Below are 9,607 nucleotides of genomic sequence, written 5' to 3'. Positions count from 1 at the left end.
TGATGATTAATGGCATTGAATGTCTTCTCTTGTGTTTATTGGCCTTTTGGATATGTTGAGAAGGAAAAATTTCCCTCTATTCCTCTACAGTTCTTCTGGCTGGCCTAAAAATTAAATTGGCATGAGATAGATTAACAGAAGAAAGTAAAATTTAATTTTGTACATATGGGAAACCTACATACATGAGCATTTCAAAGATAGAAAGGTAAAATGAAGTATATATGCCATTCTAAGCTAAGAAATGAGATGAGATAAAGAGGGGATCCCTGGGTGGCTCAGTGATTTAGCGCCTGCCTTTGGCCCAAGGCATGATCCTGGAGTCCCGGAATCGAGTCCCACATCAGGCTCCTTGCATGGAGCCTGCTTCTCCCTCTGCCTGTGTCTGCCTCTCTCTCTCTCTCTCTCTCTCTCTCTCTCTCTGTATCATGAATAAATAAAATCTTAATAAAAAAAAGAAATGAGATAGAGGCCTGGAGCCTCAAAGGAGAAGAGGACAATTCACAGGGCAATTGAAGAAGAGTAGATGTTTGGTAATTAGATGTTTGCCATACCATACAGATGGATCACTTAGATAAATTTATCTCTGGTAATGACTCTTATTCTGAGAAAAATGCCAATTTAAATTCTTCTAAATAGTTAAGGGAGAGACAAAAGTTTCTCTTGAGCCTGCGGGGTCTCTATTGCCTTTATCTCAAGATAGCTCACATGCCAAAGTGGCACATTTTGGGGAGACTTGTTCTGAATTCCTTCATATGTGTTTGGAGAAATATCTATTCAGATATTTTGCTCATTTTAAAATTGGGTTTTTTTTCTTTTTTTAATTATTGCATTATAAAAGTATTTTACACATTCTAGCTGCAAGTCCCTATCAGTTACATTATTTTAAAATATTTTCTCCCATTCTGTGAGTTATCTTTTCACTTTCTTGATTATAACTTTGTAGCAAAAAAGTCTTTAATTATGAAGAAGTCTAATTTATCTATTTTTTCTTTTTTTTTTTTTTTTTTTTTTTTTTTTTTTTATTGGTGTTCAATTTACTAACATACAGAATAACACCCAGTGCCCGTCACCCATTCACTCCCACCCCCCGCCCTCCTCCCCTTCTACCACCCCTAGTTCGTTTCCCAGAGTTAGCAGTCTTTACGTTCTGTCTCCCTTTCTGATATTTCCCACACATTATTTTTTCTTTTTTTGCTCTTGTTTTTGTTATCATATTTAAGAGACTATTGCATAATCCAAGGTCACAAATTTTCATGTTTTCTCTTAAGACTTTTTATAGTTTTCCTTTTTTTTAAAGATTTTATTTATTCTTGAGAGACACAGAGAGAGAGGCAGAGGGAGAAGCAGGCTCCATGCAGGAAGCCCGATGTGGGACTTGATCCCAGGACCCCAGGATCACGCCCTGGGCTGAAGGCAGATGCTCAACCATTGAGCCACCCAGGTGTCCCGACTTTTTATAGTTTTCACTCTTATATTTAGGTCTATGATCAATTTTGAGTTAATTTTGGTATTTTTTTGTTAGACAGATGTGCAACTTCATTTTTTCCATCTGGATATCCAGTTGTCACAGGACCATTTGTTAGACTATTCTTTCCCCATTAAATTATACTGGCACTATTGTTAAAAATCAATTGACTATGAGTGTAAGGATTTATTTCTGAGTTCTCAATTCTATTCCATTGATCTATATGTCCATTGTTACACCATTACTATGCTGTCTTGACTGCTGTAGCTTTGTGGTAAATTTTGAAATTGGGAAGTACGTCATCCAAATTTGTTCTTCATTTTCAAGAATTTTTAGCTTTTTGGGTCCTCTGAACTCCCATATCAATTGTAGCATCAGCTTGCCAATTTTTGCAAATAAGACAACTGGAATTCTGCCAGGAATTGTGTTGATTTTGTAGATCAGTTTAACGATATTAAGCCTTCCAATTCATGAACACATAATATCTTTCCATTTATTTCTTTCAGTGAAGTTTTGTAGCTTCTACAAGTCTTGCGCTTTTTTGTTAAATTTGTTTCTAAATATTTCAATCTTTTTGATACTATTATAAATGGAATTATCTTCTTAATTTCCTTTTTGGATTTTTCATTGGTAGGATATAGAAATAAAACTGATTTTTGTGTGGTGATCTTGTAGTCTGCAAATTTGTTGAACTTGTTATTAGCTCTAATAATTTGAGGGGTCTCCTTAAATTTTTTTTTAATTTTTAAATATATAATATTATGTCATCTGTGAACAAAGATCATTTTAATTCTTTATTTCTGATTTGGATGTTTTTGTTTCTTGTTCTTGCCTAATTTCTCTGGTTAAAACTTCCATTACAATAGTAAATAAAAGTGGAGAAAGTGAATATCTTGTCTTGTTCCTGAACTAGGGAAAAAGCATTCAGTTTTTCCCCATTTTATATGAAGTTCGATGTAGGTTTTTCATAGATGTCTTTTACCAGATTGAGAAAATTACCTTGTATTCCTAGTTTGTTGAGTGTTTTTTTTTTATCATGAAAGGGTGTTTAATTTTGTTATCTATTAAGATGATCATGTGTTTTTTTTCCTCTTTTCTATTAATATAGTATATTACACTGATTTGTATATGTTCATCCTTACATTCCTGGAATAAATTCTGCTTGGTCATGGAGTATAATCCTTTTTATATATTGCCTAACTCAGTTTGCTAGTAGTTTGTTGAGAATGTTTGCATATATATTTATAAGGATTATTAGTCTGTATTTTCTTTTCTCATATCTCTCTGACTTTGATATCAGGATAATACTGGTCTTATAGAATGAGTTGCAAAGTATTTCCTGTTCCTCTATTCTTGGGAGAATCTGAGAAGAATTGGTGTTAATCCTTTTTTGAAAGTTTCATGGAATTAATTAGTAAAGCCATCTGGTTCTGGGCTTTTCTTTTTTTTAAGCTCCCCTGTAGTCTTTTTTTTAAGATTTTATTTATTTATTAGAGAGAGAGAGAGAGAGAAAGAAAGAATGAGTAGGGGGGAGGGGCACAGGGGGAGAGAGAAGCAGACTCCCTGCTGAGCAGGGGCCCCACGAGGAGCTCCACCCCAGACCCCAAGATCATGACCTGAGCCAAAGGCAGATGCTCAACTGATTGAGCCACCTAGGCGCCCCATCTGGGCTTTTCTTTGTGGGAAGTTTTTTTGGTTACTAATTTAATCTCTTTTTTTTTATAAGCAAACAAAAAAAATCTCTTTACCTATTATAAACCTATTCAGATTTTCTATTTCTTCTGAGTAAGTTTCAATAGTGTGTGCCTTTCTAGGAATTGTCCATTACATCTAAATTGTCTTTTCTTTTTTTTTTTTCCTTTTCTTTTCTGAATGGTGGCCAGCTCCCTGGGCTTGGTGAGCCTGAGGGAACAAAGGCTGTGGTCTCAGGGTGTGGAAATCAGACTGCATCTTTTGGGGAGAAGCTTGGACTCTAGCTGGCTTTGTCCACTGAAGCCTGGCCCCTGTCAGCACTGGAGCACATTTTCAGTGGCTGAAGCTGCAAGAGGTTTCTTAAAGGCTTAATTTTAGCTTTGGTCTTCTATCTTCACCTCCAGTCTACCATGCCTAGACAGATCCATAAAGAGCAGGACCTTGTGCATGCCTATATGATCAAGTAGCAGGCCAGGAAAGGACTCCAAGGCGGTGGTGTGTAGGCCTGACCCCGAGAGAGAGAAGGCACCAGCCAGGCAAAGAGTGCAGGGGAGATGGGTGCAGGATGGTCGAGGTGTGTCCCTGCCCCAGGCCCAGGGTGTTTCCAAACCCTTTTACCTTGGAGGAGTCAGGCTCTCTGAGATCTGGATGCTTGTTGGCTTTCACATGTTGAACAGACTCTCTGACAGCTGCCATTGAGTCTTTCCAACACCAACCTTCAGACCATGTGCATCAGAGCTGGCTAGAGAACCCAGTAAAATGTAGAGGCCTGGGCTGTACTGCCCTACCAGAGCCCTGGATTTAGCAGTTGCCTTGAAGCATGAGAACTTCCATTTTTAACAAAGCCCACAGGTGTTTCTGCCATAGGTGGTCTGCTGCTCTGTGGACCTTTCTTGGAAAATGTTGGCAGGACAAAGTCTAGATGCCTTGCATTTGCCATGTCTATTGTTATAGTCACTGGTCACTTATATCTAGGCTGCTCATCTCCACTCTTGTCACAACCCATCTTCCACATCACTGGAGTAATCATACTATAGCAAAAACGTGAACTTCCAACCTCTTTGCTTAAAAACCCTTCTCCTACTTCATATTATTTTCAAAATATGTCCATGTTCCTTAGTTGGGATTAAATGGTTCTTTGTGTTTTTGCTTCTTCCTCAACATCTGTTCTTGCTGCTTCCCATTTGCCCTTTTCATCTCTTTACCTCAAATAATGTTTGATGCAGGGTAGATACTGGACAGATATTGATTTACTGCTATGAAAATGATGAGCTTAAAAATGTATTTCACTGAAGGACCTGGGACATTTCAAGTCATGAAAATAATACCTATGAGAGATAAAGCTGTCTTCAAATACTGGAAGATCTATGTCATGTGAAACACTTGTTTTGAATGGCCCTAGGACTAATCAATAGAAGTCATAAGAAGTCAGAATTTGATTCCATATAAGGAAGGGTGTGCTGTATTTGCTAAGATGTAGTCATCTGCACTGTAAAATGTTGAGTTTTTTGTCACCTGCAGTATTCCAGCATTGATTCAATCATCATTTGGCAGGTATTTGGTGAAAGTATATAAGCATGGAGTGGAATTTGGAAGAAATAACCTACCATTCTTGAAATAAGATTCTGTGGGGGAAATAAAGGTAAAGGGGAAAAGGAAAGAAAATGAACTCTATATTCCAGAGAAGTAGAGTATTGGGGTCTATTTTATCACGCACAGTATATCTATATACATCATAAATGGAATACCTGTTTTCTATAGCATAGAAATGGACCAGAAGGTAATATCCCTTATTTTCTTTCTTTTATGATCCAGTAAGTAATTTAGCCTCTTACAATGTCTATGGGTTATCATCATAAACATTACTTCTCATTATAATATTGAAATGTGCAAGTGTCAGTTAGGAAATATCTGCCAGAATTTGGGACACCCAGGTGGCTCAGAGGTTAAGCATCTGCCTTTGGCTTAGGGCGTGATCCTGGATTCCTGGGATCAAGTCCTGCATCAGGCTCCTTGCATGGAGCCTGCTTCTCCTCCCTCTGCCTGTGTCTCTGCCTCTCTTTCTGTGTCTCTCATGAATAAATAAAATATTTTTAAAAATCTGCTAGAATTTTAGATAAATCAGCTTTTACTACTATAATTAAAGAAGTGTTCTAGAAAAAATAAAAAACAATAAAAAGTAAAACAAAAACCAATAAAATTCATGCAGAGAGACAATAACTCTCTAGCTCAAGTTAATGTGTTATAAAAAATTTCACTGGGACAAAGAGCCATGACAGTCTAAAGAATAATGCTACAGATCAGAAAACTCACTTGGCTCACTCAGATTTAGCTAATAACAAAAGCTAACAACTGCTATATAATTTAACAGCAATTCTCACAAGTGATTGCCAATGACTATTTTTCTTTTTGCATTTTCACATAAAAGGAACAAGGAGAATATGGGATTGAAGAACAGAATTTTAAAAATCTTTCTGTCAGGTATCTCTTTCCTTGTTCTTTTTATTAGGGACACTTAGGTTTTAGTCATTTGAGTAATTTTTAATCTGACTTTTTTTTAAAGACTTGGGATGCTAACAATAGCTAACTGCTCTGATTTCAATGATTTTCAGTAGATTTTGTTTATTCAGTAAGGCAAAGGCTATTGGGGAGGCATACCTTCTCAGTAGTGCCTTCCTGGAGAGGAATGATAAAGAAATGATTGACTATAAAGACATTTCTCCCAGGCAAGAGCTGCTTGCTACTCTTCACTTCTTCCCCTTCCACTGTCTGAAGCCTAAACCCTGCTTTGCTTAGGACCTTTCCTTTCTTTGCCCCTCCGGTTTCAATCCCTATCCTCCAATCCCTATCTCTTCTGCATGTCTCAGACAACGTAAGATGAATAAGTGCTGGGGATCTATTGTACAGCATGGTGACTACAGTTAACAATAGTGTATTTTAAATATTTTATTTATTTATTTTAGAGAGAGTGTGTATGCAAAACTGTGGGGAGGGGAAGAGAGGAAGAGGGAGAATCTCAAGCAGACTCCCTGCTGAGTGTGGAGCCAATACTGGGCTTGATCCCAGGACCCTGAGATCGTGACCTGAGCTGAAACCAAAAGCTGAATGCTTAGCCAATGGAGCCACCTAGGCGCCCCAACAGTACTGTATGTTATGCTTAAAAGTTGCTAAGAGTGTGGAGCTTTCATGTTCTCATCATACATAGCAACAGCAGCAATAACAAAATGATAATTATGTCAAGAGAAGGATTGTTAACTAACCTTATTGTACTAAGCCTTTTGCAATATATACATGTATCAAGTCATCACATCATATACCTTAAACTTACACAATGTTATATGTCAACTGTATCTCTATAAAGCTGAGGGGAAAATGAAAAAAAATCCTGGCTCCAGACAGTGAGGTGTCCTGAAAATAGCACTGGACTGAGAAGTAGGAGATGAGTGTTCTAAGACTTGATCTGTCACTTCAGGAATTTGTCTAACTTCTCTGGTCCTCAGTTTTATTATCTATAAAAAGAGGGGATTGGATTACCTTATATTAGAGTCAGTTTCAAAATTTTACCCAAAGTAGCATGCACATCATCATGCTTTGTGCATCTCACTGGAATCATTTTCCATTTTGCAAAATTCCTCTAAGTCTCTTGTTTGTTTTCAAGGGAACCTTTGCATCTATTAAATACTGTAATCATCTGCTAACTTTGTCCCAAGAACCTGTGCTGTGAAGTTCTTTTTAACAATTTTTAATTATTAAACTCTGAGCACATTTAAAATTCAATGTAAATAATGCAGTAATCGTCATGAAAAGAGAAAAAAATCTGCTCTGGAATCTGGCCTAGTGGTTTAGCGCCGCCTTCGGCCCAGGGCGTGATCCTGGAGTCCCAGGATCGAGTCCCACGTCCGGCTCCCTCCGTGGAGCCTGCTTCTCCCTCTGCCTGTGTCTCTGTCTCTCTCTCTGTATCTCTCATGAATAAATAAATAAAATACTAAAAAAAATGAAGTGTCGATTATCTCATGTAACTTATTGAATGCAGGATTGAATGTGAAACCCAGAATGGTTCTAGGGTACAGAATGGTTGTCAGCATATGGGTTGTTCACCATCACGATCTCATGGCGGATTGGAAGTCCTGGGTCACAGCCACTGCCCAGCTCATTGACAGTGTCTATCACATATTGCTAGCTTGGGAAAAGATCAAAATTCAAAATTCAAAGTATGGTTTCTACTGATTGTGTATCTCTTCTGCACAAGTGTAAAGTAAAAAAAAAATCATATGTCAAGCCATTTTAAGTCATGATAGTCTGTGTTTATAGTTTGTGTCAATTTAACTAACAGTATGGTAAACTGGAAGATGCCTAGGACTCAGTTCTGTGCCCCGAAACAAGTCATTTCACTACTCCAGAATTCAGTTTTCTCGTCTATAAAATAAGGGAAAGGTGGACTACATGGATGATTTCTAGGCACCCTTTCAACTCTTTCAAGCTGTCCTCTACTTACGGTCTATGGCAGAGTATTATCTGGTCTTCATTGCCCTCTCGTGGGTAAAAGATGAACTGTAATTATCACTGTATTTGTATGAGATTTCAGAATAATCACCTTATTAAAATAACAGCACTCAGCATAAACACGAGAGACACCTAACTCTGGGAAACGAACAAGGGGTAGTGGAAAGGGAGGTGGGTGGGGGGTTGGGGTGACTGGGTGATGGGCACTGAGGGGGGCACTTGGCAGGACGAGCACTGGGTGTTATGCTATATGTTGGCAAATTGAACTCCAATAAAAAATTTTTAAAAAACATGAAAAAATAAGTAAGTAAAATAACACTAAATCCAAACCAAACCAGTCATTTGGCATCATGCAGACAAAAAAGCTGGATGGATGAATAGTCTGATTTCTACTATTTTTTCTATCATGGTGACACAAGGTTACTCATAACTTTTCGAAATAAAAATAAGTACATAGTCTCATGTGGTCAGGAACAAAAAATAGATCAAATAGATATTTTTCTATCCCCTACCCACCCTAGTTTTCTATCTTACTAAAACATGACCTTTTCAATAACCTGTCAGTGTTTTTTAAAATACTGTAAACAAAATTAAAAGAGAAGACATATGGGAGAGGATTGCAGAAAACCAGCAGTATGGATAAGAGTAAACGTTAATACCTATAATATAGAAAAAAAAATTTCTGGAAATCAGTAAGAAACAATAACGAATGTTTCCCACCCTAAATGGGCTAAGACCAGAATGGGGTATAACTCAAGAAAACAATAAAAATGGTCAATAAATGCATGAGCAACTATTTACTCTCAAAGGATGAAAAATATGCAAATAAAAACATGAGATCACTTTTCATCCATCAAATTGGGCAAATGTGGTTTGAAAGGAAGGTAATATTTGATGAATGATGGAGTGTTTAGAAAAATAGGCCTGGTGTTTGTGTAATTTGGTACAACTTTCTAGATGGCAATTAGTCAATATATATTAAAAACCATACAAATAGTCATAATCTTTGACCCAAAATTTTACATATAGAAAATATAGACATGAATTAAGATTAATATGGGGACATTAAATGCTGTTTTAAAAAGGAGACTGTTTGAAAACAATCTTAATGTCTAGCAATAAGAGTTTGATTACATATATTATGATAAATCCTTCAGTAGAATATTATGTAAGCATTAAGTGCAGTTCCTAAAAGAATATGTAGTGACTAAGAGGAAATTCCAGTATATATTAAATGAAACATTATGATCAGTGTGTGCAGAATGATATCACTTTTATTATATAAACATATAGGATTAAGATCTGGTTACCTCAAGGTAACAGGATTACAGATAACTTATTTTCTTTATCTTGCTTTTTTTCTTTTGTTCCTTTTTTTTTTTTTTACCATGGATATATATAACTTCTGTAATCAGAAAAAAAAAACCCTAAAGACAAGTTTTTTTTTTTTTTTTAAGACAAGTTTTTAAAGTTCTTACTGGTGAGACTGTTTTCTCATTGGGAACAAATGGAAAAAGAAGAGATGATTCAAAGTTTATACCAACTCTTGTACATCTATAAGAAGACTCTATATTGAACAATATATTACAGAACACACCTTTGGGTATGCTGTTTTTAAGGCAGCCAGGAACAATAAAAGAGAAAAAAGAAGAGATAAGCCTATCTCTTGCTTCCTCACGAATGTACTACATGAAGGCATGATTTGTATTTTTACTCTAATCAATACAGCTAATGTTGAATTAAGAGCTATTTCTTTCATTAAGGCAGCATTCTTCAATCCTATTTGATCAATCAATTAAGTAGAAGCACAGCGTGGCTTGTCTGGATAATTCAGGGGGGCTAGAGTGAAACTCATTACACATTTACCTGTAATTCATAAAGCATGAAAGGAATTGACAGATCACTAAAAAATATGCACACTTGCACTCACAAAACCCACCATTTAAG

This window comes from Canis aureus, chromosome X (assembly GCF_053574225.1).
Source record: "Canis aureus isolate CA01 chromosome X, VMU_Caureus_v.1.0, whole genome shotgun sequence".
Lineage (NCBI taxonomy): Eukaryota > Metazoa > Chordata > Mammalia > Carnivora > Canidae > Canis > Canis aureus.
Note: the sequence above shows the minus strand (reverse complement) of the source record.